Here is a 19,737-nt window from a genome sequence, read left to right as displayed (position 1 = left end):
CTAAGCTCTTCATGGCAAGTGAAATGATTTTTGTGCATTTATAATTTTCAAACCATGATGCAATGCAGGTAGAGCATATTTCAATGGCAACGAACGGGAAAAGACATTCGACTAGTAGCGGTGAACGTTCGCGTATTTTTTACCGGTACTCATTATTTGATGTCACCTGCTCTTTCGGAAAATTTAATACATTTTTAGATGCGTACATTCATACGATAAAAGCTTGAGTATGAAACCATGTAAAAATAAAATGTTTGATTTGATTTAATTTAGCTTATGGTTAAAAATTAAATTCAATTGTGACGACGCAGAATCGCTAAAAATATCATCAAAAGATGACGAAAGGATTATTCAGCAACAACATTGGCGTTTGTCAGAAAATGAGCAAAGCATACAGTCCTGATAAATATGAGATCGTGAATACGAGTATACTAAGTGATTTTGTTAGACTTTTTACATTGATTTATTTTATTTATTTATTTATTCAGTATTAGTCCGAAAACAGCACATTTTGGCCTTTACATCGAACTATTAACAACGATAACAATGATCACATTTACAAATGCCCAAGCCCTAGATGGAGGGAAACTTACCCAGGCGGGAATCGAACCCGCGACCCTTGGAATGGCGGACGAGGACGTTAACCCGCCGCCACCGGGGTCATCATCATGTTAGATATCATGAAGATGGGTTGGAAAAAATGTTTCCTTATTAAACTCTTGGTATTAGTTTAACTAAGCCCATAGCATATCCTGCACCTTCAGATGACCTGATTGTAGCATTCAAAAATGAACCCACAAAAATGTTTATTTACTTTTTTCATATTTCTTTCGAATTTACTATTTGAAATTTAATAATGCTTAATCACTACTGATAGTATACTCCCTAACTTCAGTACTAAGATGCTTAGGTGCTTCATTGAGTTATCTGCTATTCTGGGTAGGTTTCATATGTTTCCGATGGTTTTATGCGCACATACAGCCTTTCTTGTCTGCAGTGGAAAAAAATGCGAAAATTTGCGTCAATCACTTTTATATCTCAAAACGCACCCAAAAAATATGTGATTTAAATTGTACGGCGATATGGGTGACTGAAAATAATGGAAAATAATTTGTTGAAATTTCAGGGAAGATCAGAAGGTTTAACTTCAACAATGTATTGAATGCTAAGTTCATGTACTTGTAGATAGCCTTGGCATCTTAAAAAAAGCTAAAAGTTTTGAAAAAATTTGGATTGGAAATTAATAGAATCGTTCGCCTATACAAGAACGCTGACGCCATATTGTGACTAAGATCGGAAGATCACTAGAAGGGACATTTAAATCAATAGATCAGAGATAAATGCAATCGCTAAGCCAACACTGTTACACTTTTCACGAGGGTTGCTATTCATATTTAGAGCATTCACAACACTATATTCTCTAGGCACCATTTGACGTTTCCACATGAAAGTTAGACCCTTTAAACTTTAGCTTTTTTCAGATCATTTTGTCGTTTGATGAGACATTTATGTTGTTTAGAGTGACTCGAAAATTTTGTCTCAGCGAAAAAACGTAGTTGACTCGTGAACAATTTCATGCGATGATTTTTTACGAATTTGAATTATCAAGACAGGAGTGCATCGATCAACTTACTTCCACTTGTGGCGATGAAATCCCATCCTTTGCAACTGTAAAACGCTGGTATGACGGACTCCATCATTACCGCCGTTTTCTCAGCGATGAAAGTTGTGAAGGTCGTCCAAATCAGTTGTTGTGCCAGAAAACATTGATGCTGTGCAAGAATTAGTGGAAAAAGATTGTCATGTGGCTTGTAGTGAGACTGAGGCATCCATGAAGATTATTATGAGGAGCATCAATAAAATGTTTCATGAACGTTTAGCCGTGAAAAAAATTTGTTCGCGATGGATTCCGCATAATTAGAAAAAAGCTCAAAAATATGTTTGTGTAAATTGTGGAATGAAATGATCAGCAAATACGTACAATCGCTTTGCATCAAAAGCTCTGCATAAGATCTACAAAGGTGATTAATCTTGGATCTATGCGTATGAGCTCGAAACAAAACAGTAATCCACTGTATAGTTCTTCTACGATGATCCAAATGCGACAAAAGTGATTCTTGCACGAAGCACATCGAAGAAAACGATCGTCTTTTCATTATTAGACTCAAAATATAAATGGTAAATCTCGTATAAAGAGGTGAATTTGTAAGTAGTACGGTGAATGAATTATCACAAACATTCTAATACTAGAGTGCGAGAATACTTCCTCCGTGGTTAGTGCGGGCGTCTATTAATCTGTTAGGCGTCCAGTTCAAACCAGGTCTCTGGTTCTGCCCAGTTCCACCAAAGCAGAGGGATTTTTAGGGAGACTCATGGAATATTTGTTTAGTTATATTTTTATTGAAGTGAAAATTGATATTTTTAAACACTTCAGATTTGAGGGCTTCTGTTTCTCGGATCTTAAATTTGGAAAAGTGAGAGAAAATAAAGAAATGGTGTATTAAATTAACCTCGGACCCTTCATGAAAAGGGGAGAGGGATCTGCCGACTAATATTAATCATAGGTTGCTATTCACCTTTGAGGAAGTTTAAATAGTTAAAGCTATACCCATTTTCTGTTGTAATTGTAGGTTTAACGTAAAAACCATGAATTGGACTCCTGTGGGCATTAAATAAACCTTTCATTTTGGTTCAGCCCACCAATCTATAACCAGTAAACTCATAATGTTGGTATTAGTCAGCAATCACACAAACAAATAATATTGACAGGTTAGTCCTTGTATCCAATATTTCAGTTCACATTTATTTTTTGCACTTTACTTCATGCCTGCGTATGCTAAATCTCATGGAGAAACCACTCATTTAATCTAGTAATAAAATACTTCCCCTCCCTTAAAAGTGCCTTACAATCCCGTTTTGACTCACATTTCCTAATATATGATCACGTTCCCATGTCGTAACCATTTCATTAGGCGTTTTAGAATGACTTGTTTTTTATGCCAACGAAAAATGATAAGAAAATATTCAGATTTTGAATAGAACAAAGGATTCCACTTCCATAGAATTAGAATGACTCTGTAGAATCATAATTTTTTTGGATAAGAGAATAGATTTTTTTATTTTGTTTTTCAATCTACATGATTACCGTTCCGTTAATACTTGCTTGCCGCACATTTCTTTTTGATTTTGGATTCGGTTTTACTTAGGCTGGATAGGGTAACATGGCCATCACTTCCCTCGAGCCCAGCAATAAATAGTATACTTCTTTTTTTTCCTCTTAAGTTGAAAAGTTAATAGGATTAACTCATAGAACAAACATTAGGATTGAAAAAGTTTTAAAATACAGAGCTATTGAACATTTTATTTATTATTTTTTGTGATTACTTGGGACTTGTGCGCCACCTGACACAGTCTATCTGCGCATGTAAATTTTAATAATAATAATTTTTTCCTTGAAGGTATATGAAAAAGAAAAGGAACCTTTTCAGTTACTTAGCTGCTATCTAATTCGATCCTGGGTATTGTATCACTTTCATGGACTAAAGCAGTTTAATTAAATGTTTATTTTTTGCGACTCCGCCTCATATTTGCCTATAAATGAGATGGCGTGTGCTTTTTTCTGTTTATGTTTGCAAATACTCGGTTTCGAAAAGCGTTTGCAATCTCTAAATATTTATCCAAAACGCAGATTTACTGCTAATGTTGGCAACTTTGTACGTATTCAGGTTTTTCATTTAAATATTGTGGTTGATGTTTAATGTTTTACTCTGTTGATCATGACGTGACTAATTTATTTGGGCAGTTAAAAATGAATACGCGGAGTGTTTCTCTTGTTTTATTGCTTTTTGAAGGCGGAACGCAAAATCCATTTGATTCATTTATAAGTGTTTCACTTTTCGATGTAGTATTTTTTTTAACTTTTGAATGACCTCCCCCCTGTTTTCAAACGCTCGTCTTACTTCCTTGTTATACTGGAGTGGCTCATTATTTTCACGTTTGAGTTTGCTAGACTTGAAATTGCCGATTCTACGGGAATGTAGATACTTCCTTGGACTATTCTCATGTTTTTTTTTCTATTGACGCTGTTGCGCGTACTGAAGAAATATTCTGCTGATTTATTTTAGATCAGCCATGGGCTTTCTACCACTGCATGTTTCAAAGAGGCTCTGTATTCCTCTAGGGTCCAATGCCACATTTTATGCTTTATCTTTAGTTTTCATTTAGTTGATTTAACGACAGACACCCGTTTAAAATTTAGTTTTTATTCAGAAAACTTTTGTTTATCATGTTTTAAAAAACTTAACTGACTATAATGGTGTACCATAATATAACCAACCAACAGTCATCAGTCAGGTGGTTGATTTCATTGCTAAAGACAGACCTCCCAATGCACTAAGTTTCCTGGACCGTGTTATATGAACACTTACAAAATTGGCTGTACAATATTATTTTTTAATATATGTCGTCGATATAAATATTTATCTAGGGGGTTAAAGGTATCGAGGTTTACTATTGTTAGCACATATCTAGCAAAGGAAAAAATATCGTCAATATTGTTCATAAAGCATGTATATTTTAATATCATCAATCGACGAAATGGTAATATTTCAGGAGAACATATTTTAGTCCCACCTGATGGAATGTAGTCGTATCATCTCTATACGTGTGCCCAGGATATCATTTACATGTATGCATGCATCCTTCCATTGCTAATATCTTTCATATCTAGTATCGATTTCATAATTCACATTGGGAAATCGGATATTAAAGGTTGTAATAGAGGAGAGAATGCCAGGAGGGTGCGTAAGGGGCAGGGATTGGATAAGGGAGCTGGAGGGAATGCAGGAAGGGAATTTGTAGAATTGAAGAGGGGCTTATTGTAAGGTTAGATGTAGCATTCTGTTTTGTTAAGAAAGACAAGGGAATTGTTGCTGTACCATATTCGTAGCTTTTGCCCATCAAAAACCCACCTTAGTCAATATAATACTGACAGTAATAATAATAATATTTCTCAAATCGGCCATAATTATCTACCCCTTATGTATCGGACCCTATGAACTATCCAAACTTTCTTTTTCGATATCTTGTCCGATCGGAAGGATCTATTTCCAAAACAGGCTGAGAGAAGAAGATAAATATTCCTTTCCATGTTCCCCCTAACGTTTTCCTGAATTTTCTACTCTAAAAAATTTCAATTTTCACTTAGCTTGAAGATTACACATTAATTAGTAATAGCATAAACTCTTATCATTTATTATAGATAGCAAAAATTCTACTTTTCACCCTCAGCGTCTAGGGAATAATTAGTTCTACTTAAATGCATACTCTTTCCCTAACCTCGTGTGTTTTGTTATCTTAACCCATTCTTTCCGAATGGCCTCATTCTTGCTCTGTTCATCTGTTTTTAAATATCCCTTTCAATCCCTCGTCCCCCTCCGCGGGGGGAAATTCCTGCTACCTGCAACGTTGGGTCGCATTCCCTGCCTTTCACAGCCTCCTCGGGGTGTAGAGTGTTTTATATTGCATGTTCATGTGGTGGTGGTGTTTCATATTCTTGCTTGTTGTGTCCTGGCTTGCGTCTTGTTGGATGGCTTTCTTGCTGCATCCTGGGGTGCAGTTATTTGTTGGTTTGTGGTATATGAGTTTGCATGAGTGTTGGATGAAGGGATTTTTGCATGAGTGTGTGCGCTGCTTTCGGTGTAATTTTCCATGTTTGTTGTTTTACATGTGGTATTTTTCCTTTTTACGGTTGGTGACCAAACACCCCCCGCCACACGCCCTTGCGGCGGCTTGCGGAGTATTGTGTAGATGTAGATTTCTAATCAATTTACGTTTTTAAGCCTTCAACTTCTATCATATTTGATGCACTCGTCTATACATTGCGATCCCATTTCTTAAAGTAAATATTAATGAATTTGGCTACAATTCAACTTAAACAATTTAATTACACAAGTGTGAAAGCTACGGTGATCAAATGTGTGCACGAGATATCTATATTAAAATAAATGTATATGACATACACCTTTGATAATAATTCATTTTTTTATAATGTTTTACCCTGATAACTGGAAAAACTATCGGAAAGAAATGCTTTCGAGTGTGCTTTGAATCACGTTCCGCTCCTCTGTCCCAACCAGTGTGCCAGACTTTCGGGTAGACTTCGGATGCTTAAGAAAAAACAGGACCTCCTGCCACGTGGTGGCTGCTATGTGACCAATTACTCGAAAGAAAGAAAATGTTCTCTTTTACTTAGAAGTGGAGAAGTAGCGATAGGTTCAGCACAGCCATTCTCGGCCTGCTTACAGACCCGGAAAAGGTATTTTACCACCATAGCGTTTAATGGACTGGGCGCTAAGGATCACGAGAAGACCCCGCAAGTGAAAGGCAAGAACGATAAAACGCGTTATTTTTATCTCCAGGAGCATCAGATATTTTACCATGATTTATTTTTACAAAAATTGGCAGCAGTTAAGATGTCCTTGGCATTTAAAGCCAATTGAATTCATCTACTGCAGGAAGCCTTTCAAACCAACCCGTAAAGGCTGTTGGGGAAGAGGTTTGCATTTGGTAAATGTGGTGGAAGGAACAAAGGGCGGAAACCCGGCGTCGGCATTAGCTTCCTCTTAACGAAAGATGCCAAAATTGGAGTCCAAAATTTAACGCCCAATCCAGTGGACAGCACATTTTCCCTGAAGTGCTCTCAACATTGTACTTCAAATAAGGATCGGTATACTAAAGAAAAATTTTGCCACAACTGGGATTCTAACAAGAGCCCCCAGGATGGATAGTTAATCACCTAGCCACCAAACCAACCCGATTTCGGGGAAACGTACTCAAATGAACTTCGATTTCCGCCGGAGCTACATTGTTTCAAACACACTCGAAGCTTCACAACTAGAGGGGATATGCAAGTGTACTAATATTTCGTATTGGCGATCTTGAAAGCTTAATGTCATTGAGTGCGTCCGCCTGGATTTACACGTGTGTGTAATTTTATTATTTTAATATTAGCTGCATAATAAGTGAGTATACTTGACGGATAAGCAGTCTTGGACAACAAAAGATGCCATTTGGAGGACATAGGAGTCAATAATTAGATAAAATGTTAGAAAGATTAAATAATCATGTGAAGATTTTTAGGTGAGAGACAACGAGTGAGGCCAAACAAAAAGATGGTAATGGGAGAAGTAGCAGTACATTTCCTTCATTGGAGTGACAGTGGAGAATATATTCCTCATCCCCAGATATCTCCCGATAAATTACCGGATGACACGATGATGTATCGGAAGATATCTGGGGATGAGGATCGTTTAATTCTAGCCCATGATCTAGATTGCATTACGGAATGGTGTTCAAAATGAGGTTTGTTATTGAATTTTAATAAATGTTCGATGGCAAATTTCTTCAAAAGATCAACGGGATTTGTTTACAAATTAGCTAGAGTTGACTGAAAATTAGTTGATAACGTAAAATACCTAGGTGTTACGTTCACTAAAGACTTAACTTGGGGGACCCATATACGTAAAGTCTGCGGGCAAGCATATAAAAAATTGGAATATATTAAACGCATTTTCGGCAGAATTGACTCCAAGGTCAAGGAATGTTGTTACCACGCTCTTGTACGGCCTCATTTAGAATATGCAAGTAACGTATGGGATCCGAGTGAAAAAGGCCTCATTAGGAAAATTGAGAAGGTTCAACGGGGGCCGCCCCTTTCGCTAAAAACTGTTACGATTAAACGAAAAGCGTCACTGAAATGCTCTTTGGGTTGGGATGGGAATCATTAGAAGAAAATTGATTCGATGCTAGATTGAACTTACTAGACAAATTCAGATCCGCTTGTTTCAGCACCGAGGTCTCGCAAATCATTCACACTCCAGTACGCATTGGTCGCTCGGATCATTTATATAAAATTCGGGAAATGCCAGATGCCAGAACTAGCAGACTCAAGGACTCCTTCTTCCCACGGACAATACGGGAGGGGATCGAGATGGTGCGGGGGCTAACGTACTGGCTTCCCACGGCGCGGGTTCAAATCCCGGCGGTGTTGAATATTTTTCAGAAGTATCTCGATCCCTACTTGAGGTGCTTTGTGGAGGGCACTTTGAGTGAGTACGCCGTCCGTCGGACGGGACGTTAAACCGTGGACCCCTTGGCGCCTTTCGTAAAGAGTAGGCTAATGCCGACGCCGGGTTTCTCTCCACCCTTCATCCTTTCCTGTCCTTCCCCTATGGCGCAAATGACCTAAGTTGTCGGTCGCCTCCCCTCAAAACTACTACTACTACTACAATACGGGATAGCCATTGCAGGATGATAGATAGCAAACATTCCACTTGCCACCCTCGGCGTCTAGGGAATAATTAGTTCTACCCAATTGCATGCACTTCCAATAACCTCGTGTGTTGTTGTCAAAATCCTTCCCGCCTGACCGCATTAGAATGCCATTCAATAATATAGTGCTCATAACAGTATTGCTAGATCTGCTTTCTCCGTATTTATGTTTCCCCTTCCAAACCTCGTCCTTCTCCGCGGGGGGACCCTCCTGCTACCTGCAGCGTTGGGTCACATTCCCTACCTTTGTCCTTGGTAGGGAAAGCGTTTTATGCTGCATTTTCATGTGGTAGTGAAGTTTCGCTTTCTTACTTTTCATATTCTGGCTTGCGCGTTGTTGGATGGATTTCATGCTGAATCCCGGCGTGCAATTGTCTGTTAGTTTACGGAATATGTGTTTGCATGCGGGTGGGATGAAGGGATATTTTCATGAGAGTGTGTGCCACTGTGGGTATACTTTGGCATGCAGGTGTTGATTTAGCATGTGGTTTTGTTCCTTTTTACGGGTGGTGGCCTAACACCCCCCGCTACACGCCCTTGTGGCGGCTCACGGGGTATTATGTAGATACGTATAGATATAATGTTCGGTAGAGTATCGTTCATTTTGCGTAGGCTTTACTCATTAGGTGTTATAACTATTATTCCCTTTTTAGCGTCTGAAAAATCACTACAGAAAATACAATGGAAGATTTACCACATTCATATCCCCAGAAGAAGAAGCTCACCATCCATAAAAGTTTCCAATCCATGTTTAGTCCCTAAAAGTGAACTTTTTACTGTAAGTCATGTTGCATTCTCTATATGTCACACAAAAATAACAAGTGAGCCCTAGAGAAGTTCATATTTGGAGCATCACTTCTATAGTTTTATTAGTAAAATTCCGAAAATTTTCCGCCACTGAGTGGAAGCTATTGCGTTTAATACCATGCTATTTTGTTGGTATTTTATCGTTTCGTGCCGTCAGTGATCAGTGGTTGAGATTTAAAATTGAACTTATTTTGAGTGAACTGTATTTTGTGAAATTATGAGGGAACTGACGACGGATATAGGATAATACAATGAATAAATTACAGCGTACTCAAATACTTCAGTTTTCTGCAGTTGGCTGGTGGACCCGATGTGTACAATCTCTTGACGATAATTTCACTCTCGTCACACACACAGTTTCAAATAAATGCCAAAGCAAAGAGGAGTGAATTAAGGCAAACATTACACTCTTGGGACCATAGAAGACAAAAGCAAAGTAGCGGTTGAGCGAATACCAAACCGTCTATTTGGCAATATCTTTGCCAAAACAGGATTTGTAAGTCACTGCATTGTGACTCTTTTAAGAATTTGTTAAATATCCCTGAATTACGCCTTTGTACTTAGATAAAGCTTCATTGAAGACTTTTTCACCTTATACCCCTGATGTATATTTTTTTAATACGGTTTAGGCATTTGAAACAGAAAATCAACAAAGAGAAAGAGAAACATGACTGTTGGAAAGTGTAATCTCTTGTTTCTTTGACCTTAAATTTTGAAGTCCATTTCAAAATCCGCAAATGACGTAATTCATCTCTCAAAAAAAAGGCCTTGTGACTGCCCTTGGGAGGGAAATGAACATTTCTGGAAACCAAAGGGTATCCTAGAACTGTGTTTTTTTGCTCTTTGATGAGAAGCTCAGCTGTCATCTCCATATATCGCCAACGTTTTGTCCGAACAATGTCCACGCCACATTGAACCTGTCAGCGGCCTGTGGTCTCAGTGTTTCTACCACGTTATTGCGCTTCATGTTGACGTGATGACTGTTAATGCATGGCCCCACTCCTTTTCAACTTTAAAGTTGGAAGATAGCTTTTCGTGAGAGGATAAATTGAAAAAGAAAATATACGGGAATGAAACCAGTTTTATAGATCTCGGATGGCAAATTACTACAGGTAATCATTCCATGCACTAAAATATGTCGGTTTTATCCCGTTGTAAACACCAGTAAGGTAATTATCCCATTTAAAATGAACAAGTGGGTAAAATGATTACGTTCAACTGATAAAGGATTTGCTCCAGGTGGGTAACCTCTCATGGTATAATGGAGAATTATTTTATTTGAGCAAATGCCTCTTTTTACGCATAAATGATTCCCGTGAAACAATAGGAAGCAAAATGTTATCGTTCATTGCTAAAATAAGCGAACTTTACTTATACTTCTACCATTTGCCCTCCTCTGGCGGGGAAGAGGCACATCGGAAGAGCAGTGCCTTTTCGTATGAATGCCCAAATATCCTACATTCGTACACCTCAACTAGTAATCTTCAAGAAAGGAACAATAATGATGGTATCATTTGACATAAATTAGCCATTTGCGTAGGAATGCGTGGCATGAGAATCATCTTTCCTCAGTTCCTCAGAAAAGGATACGCAAATTTTGCAATGATTTTGAAGGCCCGGAAGGAGAGATGTCGGATTATGTCGGAAAAGGGTGGGCGGACATGGGACCTTTTTTCACGACGTCTGGTATAATAAGAGATGGGCCTTTGGTACAAGGGATTTCCGACGGTCGATCTTTCAATGGCCCTGCTTATTTCACCCAGAGCCCTTTTTCCACGAACGGGCAGCGGTCCGTGGGGGCGGACGCGCATGAAGAATAAATGAGGCGGAAGATGACCGAGCGGACGAGCATTCATGGGCCGGTCGTGCAGACGAAGAGGAGGGAAGCTCGTGCCCTTCCCATGCCCACTATAACCTCTCTCCCCATCCGCTTTCTCTCTCCACCGGTAGAGCGAGCATTTGAAGCACCTCCTCCCCAGAGAAATGAATATTCTCGACCCGGAAAACTGCGGAAGGATTTGTGGACTATTCACTCTCGCCGGAGCGATGACACAAACCAGGTCATCGGAGGATAGTGAAAAAAAGGGTTATCGGGTAAAACTCTTCTCCAGCTCTTTGCTGCGGTCGACATTTTTTTTTCTTTTTTGGTGATCATCTTCTTCCTTATTTGGTGGCGAGTGGATGACTCGGAAAAAATGGGCGGTAAAAGGCACCGGTGATGGAGGAGAACAGGAGACCTTTTCCCGCTCCGCAAAACCTTTGGTAGGAACCACCAAGAAGGGCGGCAAAGGGTTATGTTTCTCCAGAGGGGGCGCCCTTTGCCTTTTGGCTGTCATGCATAATGTAGTGCGGAGACAAAGCTGTGGGTGCGGGAATGGGGGGGGAGTGTTTGCGAAGCGGAGACTGGAGCCTGGGTGGCCCGGAGCGAGCTTTTAGCGAAGGCTCGTGGAATCCGGCCCCCTCAGGGAACACCGATACGTAAGCGTGAGCTTTGAGCCATCCGGTGCCGTGCGTGCTTTCCGCGGGATATTTTTGTTAGTTTTAAGTTACTGCAAATTGGTTCGGTCGGTGAATAGTGGGCCCTGTTTAATAATCATGAGTCTTATCTTGGTTTGATCTATCTTTTGGCTTGACTTTCATATCTGCTTAGCTAGTCGTCTGTTAACCTATATTGCGTGTATTCGTTACATATTAGTCTCAGGTAAATGTTTTTTTAATCTTCAGACGGGTTTACTCTAGCTCTTCACTCGACTTTTAACATCTGCTTATATATTCACAATTGCGCGGAAGTTGTGTAAGTTCAGTTTATAGCATAACCTTGTTAATGAAAAACCATCTTCGTATAGGTTGGAATGTGCTATTTGCTTGAATCTCACACTTGATCGTCCATTCGTAGGAATGTTGTATATCGCGTGTATAGGCTTAATTGACGTCAGTCTTCAGGTAAGTGATATCTAGCACTTCACTTGATCCTTACATTTATTTAAGTATTCGGATTTCAATTTCTTGTTTCGTTTCCTTCTGTATCATGTGTCTCATGTATAACCAACGTTTGCGGTGCGTTTTACTCAATTTTCCTTCCACATGCCTTTAGCCAGCTACTGTGCCTTAGAAATTTCCTATGGGTCTATCACTTCGTTGTTTAAGACTTTTTTTAATGAATTCATTTCTCGGTGAAAGTTGAAAAATGTAAACTCTTCATTGAAAAGTCAAATATCAGGAAATCGAAAAAGATAAATACAATAAATGAAATAATGCCAGGTTGTATGAAAGAAGAAAATACCATAAGGATTACTTGAGATAAGGACAGCAAAAACTGAACCCAGTAAATTCTTCTATGTTTTAAAATCATCTGAAAAGAAAAAAATATACCAACAGGAAACTGATTAGACCAGGCAGAAGAGGAACCATTCCATTGGAAGAGTACCTTTGGTTTTAAAGTTTGTATGCACGTATATATGAACTTCATTTAATATCTTTAGAATATACTCAATGACAGTAGGGCATGAAAATCACCAGGATTTTGATGCTATGGGTATTGGAGATTTTTTAAATTGAGAGTTATTCAGAAAACGTGATCAAATGAAAAATGATGAATTTCAATTAAGAATAGATGCGAGCGGACACTATCAACCTGGATGAGAATGGAGCAGAGTTATTATTAGCAGCATTCTATTGTTACGAATAGTTACCCTATTTCAGATGATCTAAAGACTTATATTGACTGTTGATCATCGAGGACAATTTGCTTTTGTTGACATAAAAGTGGCCAGAACTGCTGATCATTAAAGCAGAAGTCAGGAAATCAAATAAAAGCCAATTATACGGTAGGAAGTACAAAAGAGCACGTTCGAAGAATGCACGGGCACGGCCAGAATTCAATGCAGAAATGTGTAGAAATTATCCATGAATAGTATTGACTTGTTTTACCGTGTTTGTTGAACTAACAATGAACGCCGTGAAATCCCGAGACACAATCAGTCCTCATGAAATCCCCCCTTTCCGAACAAACAGCATGAACTTAAGAGATATTCGAACTCCTGGGAATTTATATAGTCCCAAACATTGTACCGAGTGTTCTAACCACGTAACCTGTACATTTCCCAATTAAGACTTCAGGACATGATTTTTTTTGGTCGTCCTCTTCATATTTTTGCCATCTTAGGATTTGGTTACAGAGAGGGAAATAGAAACTAGCTCCAAATTGTCTGATTTCATTTTAAATTCACTCCATAAAATACTAAATCTCAAGATATGCTTTATCACACTCGATATTCTTCCATTCTGAGTTCACAAAATAATTTGTATCCCTGTAAAAATATTCCTCCCTTTTTCTTTCCTGCGTAAAAGAGCTTTCAATTCGCTAAAATGTGACTTTCTTTCTTTACATTGATTATATCATAAAATTATCTTTAAAAATATCCAAAATTCACTCTTGCTCGGATTAGACCGGAAGGAACACTGAGCTCTCTTAAAACACGGACTCGCGGCACGGAAATTAAACTTATCGCAGAGTTTTAACTCCATGTATATCCACTGCAAAGGACAGGCTGATGAAGGAAAAAAATATAATGCACTTTATATTTGGTTATAATGTCATATGGAGAATCAGATTCCAATAAATTTTTAATGAAGTTGTAAAAAAATAATATAAACCGCCAATTTAATTTTATTAAATGATCTCCACGTATAACGACAGTTTTGAAAAATTTTGCAAGTTTCTATAGAATCTTGAGCCGAAACCATGGTCAGAGGACTTGCTCTGCATACCATGACCACGACCTTTATCTTAAAAGGCCAGATAAAAAAATCAAATAATCATCAGCGTGGTATGAGACGTTAAGGTTAAAATTCAGAGGCATTACAACACCGAACACCAGAAATCGGTGTCAGTTTAAAAGTTCAGATTTATCTAGAAACGCAAATCAGTCGCTCCCGCTTAGGTATATTACAGAAGATAAATATGTTATCATGTACAGAAGCATACGAAGTGAAAATATTCCTTTAGGTCTAAGAAGACCGAATTGCCCTATGTGGCAGCTTAATTAACTCTTAATTACCAAATTTTGGGGATTGAAGATGTCAAACACGGTCATTTCTTTAATTCCATAACTTCATCCTCCTCTCATCCTGCGTAGCTCAAAGGCCTCATTTCCGTATCTTCCTTCCAAGGCTTTATTTTGTTACGTCTAGCCTGTATTTAGCATCGTCGGCTGCGATATTTTCATATCAGTAGATTTCATCCTAGTCAAAATCAAAAAACTAGTCGACACGGCCCCGTTAATCGGATGTTAGGAAAAATCCTGTAGTGTATTGAAATTATGCTAACGCAATATTGAACCAGCCTTTAATTCCAACTCATATCTGTGGACGGGAAAGGCGTAGGATTTTAAAGATATACTATCTAAAAAAGTCAATAAATTACGGATGTTTTTCATTTGACACCTCTCATCAGGTCTCTATTTTCTACGGACTACTTATACATGCTTGTTTATATTTATCGTATAAGTTAATTATCTTGAAGTTACAAGTTTATTAGAATTTTAAATTCTTTTCAAAGAGAATAGCATAAGTTAATCTTAACTCCTTGGCACTTCTTCACGGAGGCAAATACGCTATGAGAGCACTTAAAATTAAAATCTGAAATTACATGACGCATGAATGTGTGATTCTTTTATACGACAAAGAAATAAATCAAATTTGGGCTAAGCTTTGAAATCATTGAAGCAGGATATATCAAGTAGGAACAGAGGGAGTGGGATGGCTGTCGGGCCTACGGCTGGAACGGCATGTTTATTTTATCAGATGTAATAGGCAACCCAGCCAAGTTTTACGCTGACATATCAGAAGAACCTAGATTTTGTTCTCCGCATTCAAAGTTCTCCAAGGAAAGCTCTCGAAAACAGATCTCAGTTCTCATGTTAACTTCATTCAGTCATTGTTTTATTGTGTCCATTTCTTTATGCCAGATACATTTTATCCGGAAATATTGCAACCCCAGTGGAGAATATATTTTCAGGAGCATTCTATCGTCGGACATTGCTACTGGGTTAATAGCAGGTGCTACGTTGTATTAGCTAACTATTGTAGAACTTTTGTGGCCATTGATCCAGATCTGGTATGCTCCACTCTTGCCTAAAATGCTATTGGCTGTCTGTTTTGCGTTTCAAGATCCTAATTGGTATATTTTTCTGCCTCTCATATAATTTGGTGCTTGGAGGCAAATCCAAGTTGAAACAATCAGTACCACTTCCTCCACCATCTCGACAGGATATGGGAAACCGATAAGAGGCTATGGAATATTGAGGTTTTTATATGTTTATCGGAAAATATAAGGGTGTGTTTTTGGAATATAGCTAAATGCAGACATTCGTTCATTTTCAAATTTTTAACATTAGGGAAGATTCCGACATATATTTCCGCAAAAAAGGAAACAACTTCCGCTACATTGGAAAATTTCATGACATTCAAAGTTTAATTTTTGTTATATGAAGTCTGTCTTCTGATTACAGTAGCCGTGAAGAAGTTAGTGCCTTTGACGTAAAACGTGCTTCTCTTATCGGGTTATGAAAAGTTGAACCGGGAAACGAAGTGCACATGAATACTTTGAGGGAATCTCTGCTCGTGGTTAAAGCCAAAAATGTGACACTCTTGATTGTAGTAATCCTTTTTATAGGTTTATTTAAATTTTTGATTTTAAAAGATATTTCACTTTCCTTTTTAAACCGAGGAAGTTAATCGAAACCGGATAATATTCATTGGTTTAGTTTTTAAAAGGGTTACAAATTTTGCCATTTGTTATCCCATATTTACCATTCGTACCAGTAGGTGAATGATAAAAGGAGAAAAGAATGGAAATAAAATGATTGGAGTCTCAATTGAAGGAATCCTTCCATTTTCCGTGTGGTTTGCTTCAGTTTGCAATCATTCTTGCCCTCTCAGTACGTGAAAAACGTAAATATTTCGGTTCATTAAGGCACGTGAAGGAGATGGCACGCTACCAGACGGGTAGCTTGATGATATTCAGTCTAACGTGATTGCAGGAGCAACCAATGGACTTAAGCATGTTCTCATTATCGGGGCCTGATGCGCCCATGTCAGGAGTTACTCCCTCAGTTCCTCTTCTCTTTTACCCCTTGCAATCATCCCTCATCTCTCGTCAACTCAACTTCCTCAGCTCATGCAAAGAGAGAGAGAGAGAGCCGCGTGGAGAAAATGAGAAGAGTCCAAGACTGTGGCTGTGCTCAGCTTGTTGCTCAACATTTCTACTTTGTTTCGTTACAAAATATTTACATTTTAAATGATTTAGAGTCGTAATGATTCGAGCGCATTGGCGTGAATGTTCATTGCTTATGAGTGAATTTTATCCGTTTCGGAATTTTCATTTTTTCCTCACTTAAACCATACAATAAAAAACGCCGTCGCGGAAATACGACTGCTTGTAAAATATTGTTTTATTGCTATAAAAATTATTAAAAGCAATACATGTAAGACAAGTGTTTTCTTATCTTTTTGTTTTCGGTTTTTCAATATTCCAGTTATAGAAATAAATATTGTGTTTTAGTTGTTATTTCACTTATTTTTTGGTTCGATGGTTTAACGAATTAAAATTCAAACTGATTATTTATACTAATATTTCTGAAATGCAGCTATAAGAATCTTCCTCTTTGAGGTATTTTTCCTAGATTTTACAAACCAGCGTTTGAAATACAGGAATCCACATGATCACCTCGTAATGGCCCACGGTATCTTCACCCATTGTGTTAAGTTCCTGAATTTAATTTCTTAACGAGACACTCACGTGACTTGACTTACATGTAGACTTATTATGAAGTCCGTACGCTGGGGTTGACAGCTAGATTAGAAAGGTGCGTAGAGGGCTAGTCACTTGGCGCTTTGCACAATCCTATATTGCTTTCATCAAATGACGTCGAAATAGTTTTTTAAAATTTGTAATGCACTACAAAATATTATGCATGACATGAAATGTGCTATACAATATTAGTTTATATGCATTAGTGTTTTGAGCAAACATTCTTTGTCACCAGAGAAATGATAAGTAAGTATGCTCTGATTTCCTAAGTTAAAGGAAGACGTAAAGCTAAATTGTACAATGTTGCTCTACTTGCCACAGAGTTGACGGCGACAGTCGGAAAGGTAAGCGCCAAGAGATAGAACGACTTAATGTGGAGGCGGATGTCTAATATAGCCTTTACACTCGACGGGATATTATGAATGACTCCCTTATTATAACGTCAAATAAAATAACTCAAGAATAAGTGGAAAGCTTTTATTCTCCCACATATTGTGCTATTATGCATGCTTAATCTATGCTATAATAATATGCATTTCAAAAAGTAATTTGTTTTAACATTAATCATTAAAAATTACTTAATATTTATGCAACTATATATGGATAGGTTATCTTCATTAATATTTAAAGATACCAGTAAAATACTGGCTTCAAACTGTTAATACAGCGTCGCTATAGTAGCTTCATTGTGGTAATTACGAATGTTTTGATTCAAATATAAATTAAAAGATCCATAAGAAAAACGAAACGATATCCAGCTGTGATTTGTTTTTCATTCCGTAATTTAACATTCGCTCCGTTGCTCCGTTAGTGATTCCCATCAAATCCCTTGCATTAATTGGAAGGATGCCTCTTCAGCAATTGTGTTGAAAATATATTATTACCCTCCCTGTACTGAAATAGGAGAGATCATATCAGTAAAATTAGAAAGACTAAGTGTAAAATAGACCGATATAAGATATCACTTTTTCCACTAACGATAAGAGATCAAAATAATGTTGTCTGACCGCGGCAGGGGTAAACATTTTCAGGCAAAATCATTCTTGTGTGTATTCACCCCCTGTCACACACAAACACCACTAGTGATTTGCAGGGAACTAAAATATCTTTAACTAATATCTCATCTGTAATCAAACCTTCGCTTCGTGAGTGATTTCCAGCCTAGCTGCTCTAATATTTTGGATAAGTTACTAAGTTTATCATAACAGCGTTTTACAAATCTAGCTCATCTACGCTGCACGCGATCCATATCGGCAATCAATCCAAATTCGTGAGGATCCCATGTATTTACAGCATATTCTGAATGAGACCTAACCAGCGAAATATATCATTTTTCTTTTACTTTTTCATCACACTGACCCAGTACTCTTCAAATAAATCATAGCTTTTTGTTAACTTGTCCACATATTTCCCGTATGTGTTTCGCCTGGGAGAGGTAGTGAGAGAGGGCAACGCCTAGGTATTTAATTGAGTCTACACATTCCATTTCGGTGCTCCCGATGCAGTAGGAGTTCGAAAGGGAATTTTTCTTTTTCCAAAAATTTATCACCACGCTTTGTTTTCCAGTTATTGTAAATGCCAATATCGCACCAGCGTTTAACAGCATTAAGGTCATCTGACAAAGCTGCTCTGTCCTCACGATTACGAATGTTACGGTAAACCACTCCATAGTCATCAAATAAATGTATCTTACTAGTGACAACGTCTTTAACGCAAAGTAGAAGTAAAAGAGGCCCGATAAAACTTCCCTGTGGAACACCTGAAGTAACTACTATTGTATGCCAACTCCATCTATGACTAGTCTTTGCACCCGATAATTCAAAAAACCTGTAATTCAATCCAGGACATGTTGTGACGATCAAACTTCCTAATGAGTGCCCAGTGTTCATTGAAGATATGCAAAGGCAACTATTGGGCATGGTCGGCTTACAGTCTCTGTGAGTGCCTGCAAGTATAAGATTATATCGTATACACGGCATTTGATCACACGCATGTAGATTCACGCCGCCAAAAGGGTACAAGCTTCAATTCTATAGATCTCCTTGATCAGCCTGCATGTATTTACATGCTATAGTAAATTTTAAACAAAACCCTTTTATTCGGCCTAGATCGACTCATCGACCTTAAGTTACCTAGAGTAAGAGGCAAGCCATGGCATGGCAATGTGTCCTATCCCTCGTATAGCAGGGCCACGGAGCCATAGATGTTGAATTTTATATATTTCAGATAACTTTATGATCTTTTATTAGCTTATCAACCGATCATACAGCAACGGATCAAAACGTTATAATTTTCGCTTAATGACTTAGGTTTTTCCATAATCTTCTTTTTATTCTCATTATCCAACCATGTATTGAGAATCAGCGTAATTTTGTCCTTTCAAAGTATGGATGCGATTACCACGCTATTTTCTCAAGAATATCCTTCAACGATGATCAAACACTCCTTCGTATACTAATTTCAAGCGTCCATATTTTCTTTGGCTTGGCTGCATGTTTTAAGAAAGTTTAAATGCTCCATATGGTTCTAATGTTGATATTCCATTTCAGTGCATTTCATAACAATGATAAATGTAGTGAGATGGTCTTAATTTATGCTTTGTATTCAGCAGGCATCATTTAAGAGTTGGAAGCGATGAATAGCGGCTCGAAGGGTATTCGTCATGAAGTGTGCACTTGCTCTAAACGAGCGAGAGCAAACGAATGAAAATGAGTACATTACGGAGTGGTAATGTTGCGCTGCTATGAATGGTGGCTCGCGTTAACAACTTAGAAACCTCAATTTAT

The 19,737-nt window shown here is 38.0% G+C and overlaps 1 protein-coding gene across 1 annotated transcript in view; it reads left to right on the top strand.

Moving 5' to 3' along the window:
- Window positions 1–19,737, top strand: part of LOC139700254 (uncharacterized) — a 193,591-nt gene that overhangs the window by 138,853 nt on the left and 35,001 nt on the right. The window lies entirely within an intron of this gene.

Source organism: Hetaerina americana, unplaced genomic scaffold (genome assembly GCF_022747635.1).
Source record: "Hetaerina americana unplaced genomic scaffold, ioHetAmer1.1.p SCAF_10, whole genome shotgun sequence".
Taxonomy (NCBI): domain Eukaryota; kingdom Metazoa; phylum Arthropoda; class Insecta; order Odonata; family Calopterygidae; genus Hetaerina; species Hetaerina americana.
The sequence above is the reverse complement of the archived record's forward strand: the minus strand, read 5'-3'. Positions and strand labels throughout refer to the sequence as shown.